Here is an 11,506-nt window from a genome sequence, read left to right as displayed (position 1 = left end):
TTTCAGTATCTATTAATGAGTTTTTGGGGGGTTTTGAAAATTTTTTTCTGAATTTACATAGAAAAAGACCTTGGTTTTTTAAAAAATTTTGATCGGTTGAAAACAGGTAAAAAAGAAAATAACCAATTTTTCATGGAATGAGTGACCAACAAAGAGACAACCTTCCATCGAAGGTAGAGCATACCCTCTGGAGCCAAAATCTTCAACCCATTTCAGTGCAGTATCAATCAATCAGATGCAGAAGGTTAATGCCCACTGAGGGCAAGAGATCCTAATTCCTATTTCTGGTAGTCCCCCTGGAAGTGAAATGTTCTGGACTACACATTTTTAAAATTGGGAAACTTGTTAATTATCAAATTGAACAAATAATATAAAATTTGATATGTTTGTATGGTGATTTATTTTATAAATATAAAATTATCTTATAAAGGGAATGTATCAAAAAAATAAAGTATTAATTTACTGTACCTTTGCAGTTCTCTATTGATGTTTTCAAGCTCAATAGCTTTCTCCTAAAAAAACATAATTAAACATTATTCAGCATATGTCTCAAAATAGATTAGGTTTCTTTAAAATAATACATTACAAAATTTAAATTGCTAATTTTCTATCAAAAAAGTAAAAACGACAACAATATTACTGAAAATGTATGGTTGATTTATAATATTGGTTAGGTAAAACAACCATGAAAGAAATTATTTAAAAAATTACAAGCTACAATATTTGTATAGTTTAATAGATTTTACTTGTCGGGACTGTTAGTGATAAAGTAATTTTGAAGTGGTTAAATGATTATAAAATATACTTTCTGAAGCAGAATAAGTATAAACCGAAGACACCAGTTTAGAAGACAACCTCATGCCATCTGTGAAGCATGTTGGTGAAATACTATTGTTTGAGTTATTTTGTGACCGGGGCCTAGACACCTTCATCAAGTCAACTGTGAATTCGGGCCTCATACTGTATTAACAAATGCTTCAGGAGATGGAGGCCTTATCCCTCCCAATTGGGCAATACCAAATTTGAGATCAGGGTGTGTTGCTTTTTCCCCCGGGAGATCCACAGTAGATCATTATTTAACAGAAATATCAGTAGATGTAACAAATTAAAAGGAAAATTTTTTCCGTGTATTTCAGCTTTATCGTCGAACATTGCATTAAGATCTACGTTTGCATATTCAAATATGTAGAGACATTTTTGTAACAGCAGGGCCCCTCTTAAAGAAGATGATACATTTTTTAAGCAGAACACATGGACACAAGGTACTGTTTTACAATATGAAAATTAAATCGAAGCACAGATCTGCACTAAGGGATGCTCACCATGCTCAATTTCTGGGGCCTCATGTATAAACAGTGAGTACTCACAAAAATGTTGCATCAGATTCAGCCAGTGACACAGGATTTATCATGTTTACCAAAATTAATTGTATATTGGGCAAATTTGAGGCACTTGATTGTAATCATTCTGAACAATACTGATAATGGTGCGTACCAATGGCCAAACTATTTCAACACTATAGCTACTTTAGCGCTTTTTATTCTCAGTGCCTTAGCAGAGTATTTTAACCTAGGTGTCTGTTTATACAATCACAGCCGTACAGTAGCTGATTGGAAAGCCCTGCAGGACATTTTGAGTACATGCTGCAGCCTCAGGAAACCAAAAGCCTTTCATGGATTCCACTCAGCCACAAGAGTGTATTTAAACGTTCTCATTGCAAACGCTCGCTTTTCCTGCATGGACCCCAAGTCAAAAAAGTTAATCTATCATCTATCAAATGCCCCGTAAAAAGTTTCAACTTATAATTCAAATCCTCACTATTAACTCTGCAACTGTAAATTACACAACTGGCCACTTTATGAGCCATGTTCACTATCTCCACTATATTTTTATTTTGTACTATTGTACTTATTCTTTGTATGGTATTTTTTTCATTGATTTTATTATTATTGTTATTTATTGGAAAATTAATTTATGGGGGATTTGTATATTGAATTTTCATTGTACTGTACAATGAAAATGAAGAATTCAACATAAAGAGAGCTATATTTATAGATGGTGAAGGCTGGTTTCAAGTCAATTTAGTTTTCTAAGAGCTTTTCTTCTTGGAGCTGTGAGCTGTTTTTAAAACTAGAATGTATTTGATATTTTTGATGAAATGATACTCCCTTGTGTTGTATGCTTCCTGGGACTGGCGTGACACTGGATAGATAAAATGGATGGAATAATTCAACATGATTACAAGATTTTTCAATGTCCTTAACAGTCTTGAAAATCTCGCTTCTAACTACGCTGGGTATATTTTAATAGAGCTTATATTTTTGACTGGTTATGTGGAGAGAAAAAATGGAAGGACAGATTTGGGGTTGGTACTGCTGCAATAAATTTGTAATCAGGGTCAGCATCCCAGAAAATATCTTGCTGAAGCTGGACAAGTCCCAGGACGGAGAGTCACGAGTAATTCTGGATGGGGTGGAGGTAGAATTATTCTGGATGGGGTTTGGAGACAGAAACAATACCTGGATAGGGAGGCAGGAACAATTCTTGGAGCGGGCGCTACCTAATCGAGCTACCACTGCCCTTCACTGTGTCCCCATGTTTAGGACGTACTTTAATGCATTTCTTTATGAAAATGATATCAAGTATAAATATTAGTATTTCAAAATGTTGAGAGAGCTGTAATATAATAAAGTAATGTATTCTGTGTGGCATCCGCCTTTACGCTCCTGTGTGTGAAAGAAAGACCATTTAACATGATTCACACACATAAATACAAAGCATTTAACGTGCTGCTTCATTACATTTGTTAGGATTTATAAGGAAGTGTGTGGAACCTGGCAAACACACAGTTTTATTCATATGGAATTTTTTAGCATCGCATGTTTGTTTTTCCGTCATCATGTTTTAGTATGAATTCTATCACGTTTCATACATGAAGCCCCTGGTGATTACTCTTCAGCTTTCAACTTAGTATTCCAAATTTTTCTGAGCAAAAGCATAGGTAACAATCTGGAAAAACTTCATTTTGTAATTAACTACTCGCAAAGGATGTCAATTGCCTATGGAAACATATTACTAATAGTACTATATAATGCATGAACATTACTTTGCATGGAATAGAGGAAGGTAACAATTGTTCTTTATTCATAACATTCTGTTTCATCTGCTATATCTGTTATGTTAGTGATGATTAGAAAATAACTGGCTGTCTCATACTCTACGTGAGTATTGTGGTTTGAACTCTGAAATTTTGACATAGAGACCTGGTTTAGGAAATTGACTATAGTTGTAAAGTAGGCTAGAAGACAAATAACTAATATTTCATGCAATGAGTGACCAATAAAAGAGACAACCTTCCGCGTAGGTGAGGGCACAATCCTCTGAGCCAAAACCTTCACCTCATATTTCCCAGTGCAGATTCAATCAATCAATTAATCGTATGCAGAAGGTTAATGCCCATCATGAGGGCAAGAGTATCCCAATTCCTATTTCTGGTAGTACCCCTGGCAGCCAAATGTTCTGAACTACATCTTTTTAAATTGCTGAAGCTTTTAATCATCAGATTGAACAAATCATATAAAATCTGGTTATGTTTGCAATGGTAATCTATACTAATAAAAGGCAAAGCCTCACTCACTCACTCACTCACTCACTCACTCACTCACTCACTCACTCACTCACTCACTCACTCACTCATCACTATTCTCCAACTTCCCGTGGGTGGAAGGCTGAAATTTGGCAGGTTCATTCCTTACAGCTTCCTTACAAAAGTTGGGCAGGTTTTATATCGAAATTTCAGCGTAATGGTCATAACTGGAAGCTGTTTTCTCCATTTACTGTAATGGAGATGAGCTTCAACGCCGTGGGGCGGAGTTTGGTGACATCTTCACGCCTCCCGTAATCACGCAGTACAGAAAACCAGGAAGAGCTCAAAAAAGCACTGAAGAAAACATGCATTATATAATTGGGAAGGCAGCGAAACAATAAGAAGCGAGCGAGTGACATACACAACCATATTCATGAGTTCTGCTACTTCGGAACCAAAGCACGATGTAAACCTACACTTTAAATTAAGTTCATAGACAGGCTGCGCTGGCGTTGTAATTTAGTGCCTGCCCATATAAGGCCGTCCGTCAGCGGCAATCCAATAGCAAACTGCCACGGTAAATATTCACGGGTGAAGGACTGTGCTTATGGAAGGAAGAGATGGTCAGGGTGGTGTTTGACACAAACTCAGCGAAACTGCAAGAGAAAGTTTTGTGCCAGGACTAAGGTAACATTAAATACAGCCATGGACATCGCACGAGATGGCACCAGCACAGCTGGGAACCTCGATGCATGTACACCGAGTGGCTCACGGAACTGGACGAAGTACAGATAAAAGCAACAGTTCCAAAGAGCTGAACAAAACCGAATTCACAATTGAAAAGGCAGCAAAAAATATAGGTCTGATAAGCATATCATAAATCCAGCTACTGGGAAACAAAGCACACGGTGGAAAAGTCAATGTCCCGCTAAGAGGAAGACAGGTTAAAAAAAACCGTGCATGCAGTGTGACAGGTCTCAGATAAAGAAGAAGCAGCCGTTTATTGATGCAGTAAGAACGAATCGATGAATGAAACCTGTCATCTTTACAACGATTGACAAACACGGAATGTAACTTGCAACACAACACATCCTACAAATACGAACCTGATTGAAAGAAATAATGATAATCAAACCTTGATGACAGCAACACCTAGTAACACTCACAAAACAAATACTGTATATTGACAGTCATGTTACGTTATTTTTAAAATGTTCCCTTTTCTTTTCTAGCTTTTTAAACACACTATTTCTCCAGCGCAACGGGTATATATATATGTATATATATATATCCCAATCTATACTCGAATAATGGATACTTTATTCACCATAATGATTGTTTTGGTAAGCCATACTCAGTATTCATTAGATAACGGTAAAAAGTAAGGCGAGGAGGATGACTTATTGAGGCATGCAAGGAAAACCACAATAGCACGCGGCTCGATGTACGAAAAATACATCTTTTCAAGTTCTATTTACTCCATATGTGTCAAACTCAAGGCCGCAGGCAACATCTGTCGGTGTAATTATATCCGCCAGCGAGATCATTTTATATACTGTATTATGTTATTAATGGCCCGGGATATGAAGCACTGGTAACACAATAAACTACAGATCCCTAATGCAGGGCTTCAGCTGCCTTGCGAACACTTTCAGCGTCACCGCCGCGCTCTTCATCGTTTCCTTACTTTATGAAGGAAGCAGCTTTTTCAGAGCTTCTGCACTGTTATATAACGAACGATATATAAGAAAGTCCTTTTCCTTGCTTCGCCAACGAAGCAGCCTTTTATAATCCACGGGTTCTCCGCTGTTTCATTGTTCATTTATTACGATTTTATAGTTATTGTGTAGGTTTTATTTAATCCACGGTTCTCTGTGTGTCACTGCGGTGTCTTTCTTTCGCTTACGACCTTCGCCAAGGAAGCAGAAACTTACAACCACCGAAACTTTGTAACGGCACAAGACTTCAGGTCACATCTCTATAAACAACCTAATTGGCAACTATACGATTGGCAGTGCCTCAGTGACATGAGTTTTTATTTCTCGCATCCCTTATACCATCTAATTCCCATTTTAATTCAAACGCTCTCAATTTCCAGTAAGGCTCTGTCGCAATGACAATTAATAAGTCTCAGGGACAAACACTACAAAGGTTGGCATTTGTTTGAGGCGGGATTGCTTTACGGCCAACTGTATGTTGCATGCTCAAGAGTGAGCTCAGCACACAGCTTAGTCATATGTACAACCAGAGGGCCGAACTGACAACGTGGTATACAGAGAGATGCTTAACAATTAATTTTGACATATTTTGCTCAGTTTAAAAAATGTTTACTTTTTATTAATAAAAATATTCAGATAGTATTTCACCTATGAAGCGCTGGTATTTTTCTAGTTTATTTTATAAATACCAAATAGTCTTCAAGAGAGGAAAATGCATCAATAAAATAAGTATTAATTTACTGTACCAGACATTTCCTTTCCAGGTGTCGGATCCTAATAACTTGGTCCTAAGAAAACATAATTAAACATTATGCAGTATATGTCTCAAAATAAATTAGGTTTATTCTAAAAATCATACATTACAAAATTTAAATTGCTAAATTTTGCATCACAGAAAAAGGCAAAACAACAACAATGTTACTGAAAATGTATGTTAGATTTATAATATTCCTTTTGGTAAAACAAGCCAATAAAAGCAATTGAGCAACATTTAAAAAATTAAAAGCTACAATATTTGTACAGTTTAATAGATTTAACTTGTCTGGACTGTTAATGAAAAAGTAACTTTGAAGCAGTTAGATGTTCATAAAATATACTTTCCGAAGTTGAATAAGTATAAACCAAGACACCAGTTTTGGAGAAGAACCTCAAGCCATCTGTAGAAGTATGTTTGTGAAATGTTATAGATTGGGTTACTTGCTGACTCAGGGCCTGGGCAACTTCATCAAGTCAACTGTGAATTCTGCCTCATATCAAAGTATGCTTCAGTAGATTGTGAGGCCTTCTATTCGAAAGTTGAATTTGAACGCCAATAGACCCTTCAGTACAATAATGATCTGAAGCACACAAGCAAATCCACTAAAGAATGGCTCCAAAAGTAGAAATTGATGGTTATAGACTGGCTAGGTTTGAGACATGAAAAATATGAGTTAACGCAGAAAGAGAGATCACCAATTAAGTTTATGAATAATGAATACTTTATTGCCATCAATGATTGTTTTGGTAAAGCCATACTCTTGTGTATTCATTAGATGAACAGAAAAAAAGTAAGAGAGGAGGATGACTTATTGGGGACGCAGGCAAAACCACAATAGCACGTGGCCGATGAATCTCTAACTCGATCTGAATTGGCGATCAAATTCGAAAAATATATCTTTTTCAAGTTCTATTTAGTTCATATTTGTCAAACTCAAGGCTGTGGCCACATCAACGCGGAATTATATCCACCCCAAAAGGGGATCATTTATATATTATTGTTATTAATGACCCGAGGATATGAAGCGCTGGTAACACAATAAACTCAGATCCCATAATGCAGCGCTTCAGCTGCCTTGCCGAACATTATACGTAATCAAGTTACTTGATGCTGCAAGTTATTGCAGTAGCCACACGAGCGTAAGAGAAAAATTGATTTTAAAATAGAGCCCTAAAACCGAGGGGAGGGTGATATATGTTTACTGACATTCCCGGTAAACCTGTGTCTTTTTGTGGAGTTAATGGGCTGTAATTACAGAATTTAATCTAAGATGGCACTATGAGAAAAAACATCAGGATAACCTAAAAGACCTGAATGCAATGCGAAGATACAGAAAGCAGAAGAGTTAAAGAAGAATCTGACACTTCAGCAGCGTTTACCCGGCAAAATCAATAAGGATTTCAAGGAAGCTGTTTTTATGGAGACAAAATCCAAGTGCAATTTCACTTTCCTTCGCCAAGTAATGTTGAACCAAGTCGGCAAAGGGTGCCCCCAAATCACTTTGCTGATAAACTGACACCGCGCACTGAGTTCGCCGGCTGGTGACTTTGAAGAACAAAAGAATTTTGAGTTGTTTACGCAACCCATTTGCCGTGATGGAAACTGCACCGCAGATTCAGATGGAGGTGATTGAGCTGCAGTGTAATGCAAAACTGAGGCAGTCCGAATCAGGGCCCGCAAAAAGTTTATTCACTCCATTTCGCAAATGTTTCCAGCTGCTACATGCGGCTCGAACCGTGCATGTTTGGGAGCACATATCTGTGTAGAAGTCTCTCAGTGATGAAAGACCAACAAAACAGCCACACAGGAGTCGCCTCATATGAGCACCTGCGGGCCCTCAAAAATCTCACAACAGGAACCTCCACCAAAAAAACAACTTTTTTGCCAGATTAGGCTCCACTCTGATAAAAATGACATATGAGCAAGAAAAACTGAATGATTTGATTTGTTATTGCTGAAAAGAACAAATTTTATTTATATTTCGAGTTTTGTTATACAGCAGTTCATATTTGAATTTGTATAATTTGACAGGATATATTTTATGGAGAGCAAAATCTTTTTGGATATTTAAAATTTTTACTTTATTTTTATAAAATTAAAGAGTAAAGAAATTGAATGTTTGTTCTTAACGTTTACTTTATTTCAACCTTTTTAATTTAGACAGGATATATTTTGTGGAGAGCAAATATTATAAGTTACAATCTCTCTCGATTGGGGTTTCGTTCAGACCCCCGCGATGAGAAAACAAGAAACCATATGTTTGTATAGTTATTTTTTATTTAGCCTTATAAACTCTACACTTTAACATTATTGACCCTCTAGACATGAAATAACCCTTATCAAAAGTTTAACTGTGCTCCATGACAAGACAGAGATGACAGTTCTTTCTCACAATTAAAAGAATGCAATATATCTCTTTTAGCAGAGAATTTCAGAGAGAGAGAGAGCAAAAGAAAAACAAACAATAAAAATCAATCCGTGCTTTTAAGTTTGCCGGCATTTTAGAGGCGTCAGTATCTTCTAAGCAAACAGCCTCTGTGCAAGCCCCCTCTGCTCACATCTCTCCTCCCGGCGAGAGAAAAGAGAGAGAGAGAGAGAGAGAGAGAGAGAGAGAGATTAAAGCAAACAATCAAAAATCAATAAAATGTGTTTTGGAGTACCGCGAAAAGCGGCATTTCTTAGAGTGCGTCCGTATCCACTAGGCAAACAGCTTCTGTGCAAAAAACCTCTGCTCACACCCCCCCATCAGGCTGAGAATGTCAGAGAGGGTGAGAATAGAGGCAGGACAAGCAAACAATCAAGCACCACGGAAGCATATCTTATAGCTTTGAGGAGTTTTAGTTAATATGTAATACATGCTCTGATTGGGTAGCTTCTAAGTCATCCGCTCAATAGCGTCCCCTTGTATGAAATCAACTGGGCAAACAAACTGAGGAAGCATGTACATAAATTAAAGACCCATTGTCCATGAAACCCGTGAACAGTGAAAATCGTGATATATATTTAGATATGCTTACATTTAAAATCGTGATAGAGTGAAGCGCAAATGACGCATGATATAGCGAGGATTACTATTTAAGGTTTGAGTTGATTTATTCGGAATAATATTCCTGTCTGTTTTATTATATTTATGTTCAAAAAAGTTAAGTTTTAAAAGTTTAGTTTTAGTGTGTTCAAAAAATGTTTATCCTGTTCGGCCCGTGACCTAAAGTGTGTTTTGGATTTTGGCCCCTGTGCAATTGAGTTTGACACCGATTTAGTCGACACAAATATCTTTGATTGGAATTTAGGCTAATTTACTCTTTACATATGTATGTGAAGAAAATGTATGCAATGATGCCTACATTTAACTTACATTCCGACCAAAGATATTTCTGTCGACTAAATAAAATTCCTTCTATTTAAAATTTAAATAGAACTTGAACAGATACAATAGTTCATAATATCCACACAGACTTGCACGTAAGAGCGGGAGTCATCCGTTTTAACAAACAGTGTATTGCACTGTTACGAAATAGCCTGCTCATTTAATTATTTAGGAATGGATAAATAAATTATATATATATATAGTATATGTGTATATCCATCCATCCATCCATTTTCCAACCAGCTGAATCCGAATACAGGGTCCGAGGGGTCTGCTGGAGCCAATCCCAGCTAACACAGGGCGAGCAGGAACCAATCCTGGGCAGGGTGCCAACCCACCAGATGTATGTATATATGTGTCACAACAGTGACAAAACAATTACATTGACAATCATTTACGTTATTTTCAAAATGTTTCGTTTCTTTTCTTCTTTAACACTACTTCGCTGCAAAGCACGGGTATTTAACTATATATACATATATAGATATACATGAGAGATATATAGATATGCAACACTCATATCAATGACAAAACAATCCATTAATAATCATGTTACGTTATTTTAAAAAAAATTTCCTTTTCTTTTTAATAACTTCTTTAACAAACTATTTCGCCACTGAGAAGCAAGGGTATTCTGCTAGTCTGTTATATTAGTGATGATTAGTAAAATAACTGTGCTGGCTCTCAAACTCTACATGAGTATTGTGGTTTGAACCCTGAAATTTTGACATAGAGACCTGGTTAGAAAATTGACTACGGTTTGTAAAGTAGGCTAGAGACAATAACTAATTTTTCTTGCAATGAGTGACCAATAAAAGAGACAACCTTCCGTCGTTAGGTGAGGGCACACACTCCTCTGGAGCCAAAATCTTCACCTCATATTTCCCAGTGCAGAATCAATTAAACAATTAATCATATGCAGAAGGTTAATACCCATCATGAGGGGTAAGAGTATCCCAATTCCTATTTCTGGTAGTACCCCTGGCAGCCAAATGTTCTTAACTACATATTTTTAAATGGCTGAAGCTTTTAATCATCAGATTGAACAAATCATATAAAATTTGGTTATGGTTGCAATGGTAATTTATTTAATAAATACCAAATGTGGTCTTCTAGAGAGGAAAAATGCATCAATAAAATAAAGTATTAATTTACTGTACCTCACTATTCAATTCCATGTTTTGGATCTTAAAAATTTGCTCCTAAGAAAACATAATAAAACATTATGCAGTACATGTCTCAAAATAAATTAGGTTTTGTTCTAAAATCATACATTACACAATTTAAATTTGTAAATTTGGCATCACAGAAAAGGCAAACGACAACAATATTACTGAAAATTAGCGTTAGTTTTATAATATTCCATTTTGGTAAAACAAGTCAATAAAAGCAATTAGCAAACATTTAAAAAATTACAAGCTACAATATTTGTACAGTTTAATAGATTTAACATGTCTGGACTGTTAATGACAAAGTAACTTTGAAACAGTTAGATGTTCATAAAATATACTTTCTGAAGTTGAATAAGTATAAACCGAAGACACCAGTGTTGGAGAAGAACCTCAAGCTACCTGTGACACATGTTTGTGAAATGTTATTGTTTCGGGTAACTTTGCTGACTCAGGACCTGGGCAACTTCATCAAGTCAACAGTGAATTCTCTCATATCAAAGTATGCTTTATTAGATTGTGAGGCCTTCTATTTGAAAAGTTGAATTTGAACGCCAATGGACCCTTCATTACAATAATGATCTGAACACACTAACAAATTTACTAAGGAATGGCTCCAAAAGAAGAAATTGATGGTTATGGGCGGGCCTAGGAAAGCCTGATATGAATCCCATTGAAAAGTTGTGGAGCATTTGAAATGGCAGTACCTGGAAGAACACTAGCTAACATCTAACTAAAGGAATTTTGCAAGTGAAGTGGTCAAAATTTAACTGAGTTGATGTCATAAAACAGTTGAGCAGTTATGCAAAATGCCTGCAAAGATATCTCTACTAATTGGGGCAATATCAAGTTCTGAAATCGGGGGCATGCTTACTTTTTCCCCAGGAGATCCACAGTAGATGATTACAT

The 11,506-nt window shown here is 36.3% G+C and overlaps 1 long non-coding RNA gene across 1 annotated transcript; it reads right to left on the bottom strand.

The window, feature by feature from the left end:
• Positions 1-470: 470 nt before the first annotated feature.
• Positions 471-10,650, bottom strand: LOC120520983. Its single transcript, XR_005631937.1, has 3 exons — positions 10,589-10,650; positions 6,051-6,092; positions 471-512 (listed from the first exon to the last, which is right to left on the bottom strand). It is a non-coding gene; the product is annotated as an uncharacterized LOC120520983 (long non-coding RNA).
• Positions 10,651-11,506: the final 856 nt, after the last annotated feature.

Source organism: Polypterus senegalus, unplaced genomic scaffold (assembly GCF_016835505.1).
Source record: "Polypterus senegalus isolate Bchr_013 unplaced genomic scaffold, ASM1683550v1 scaffold_802, whole genome shotgun sequence".
In the NCBI taxonomy this organism is placed as follows: Eukaryota; Metazoa; Chordata; class Cladistia; order Polypteriformes; family Polypteridae; genus Polypterus; species Polypterus senegalus.
The sequence above is the reverse complement of the archived record's forward strand: the minus strand, read 5'-3'. Positions and strand labels throughout refer to the sequence as shown.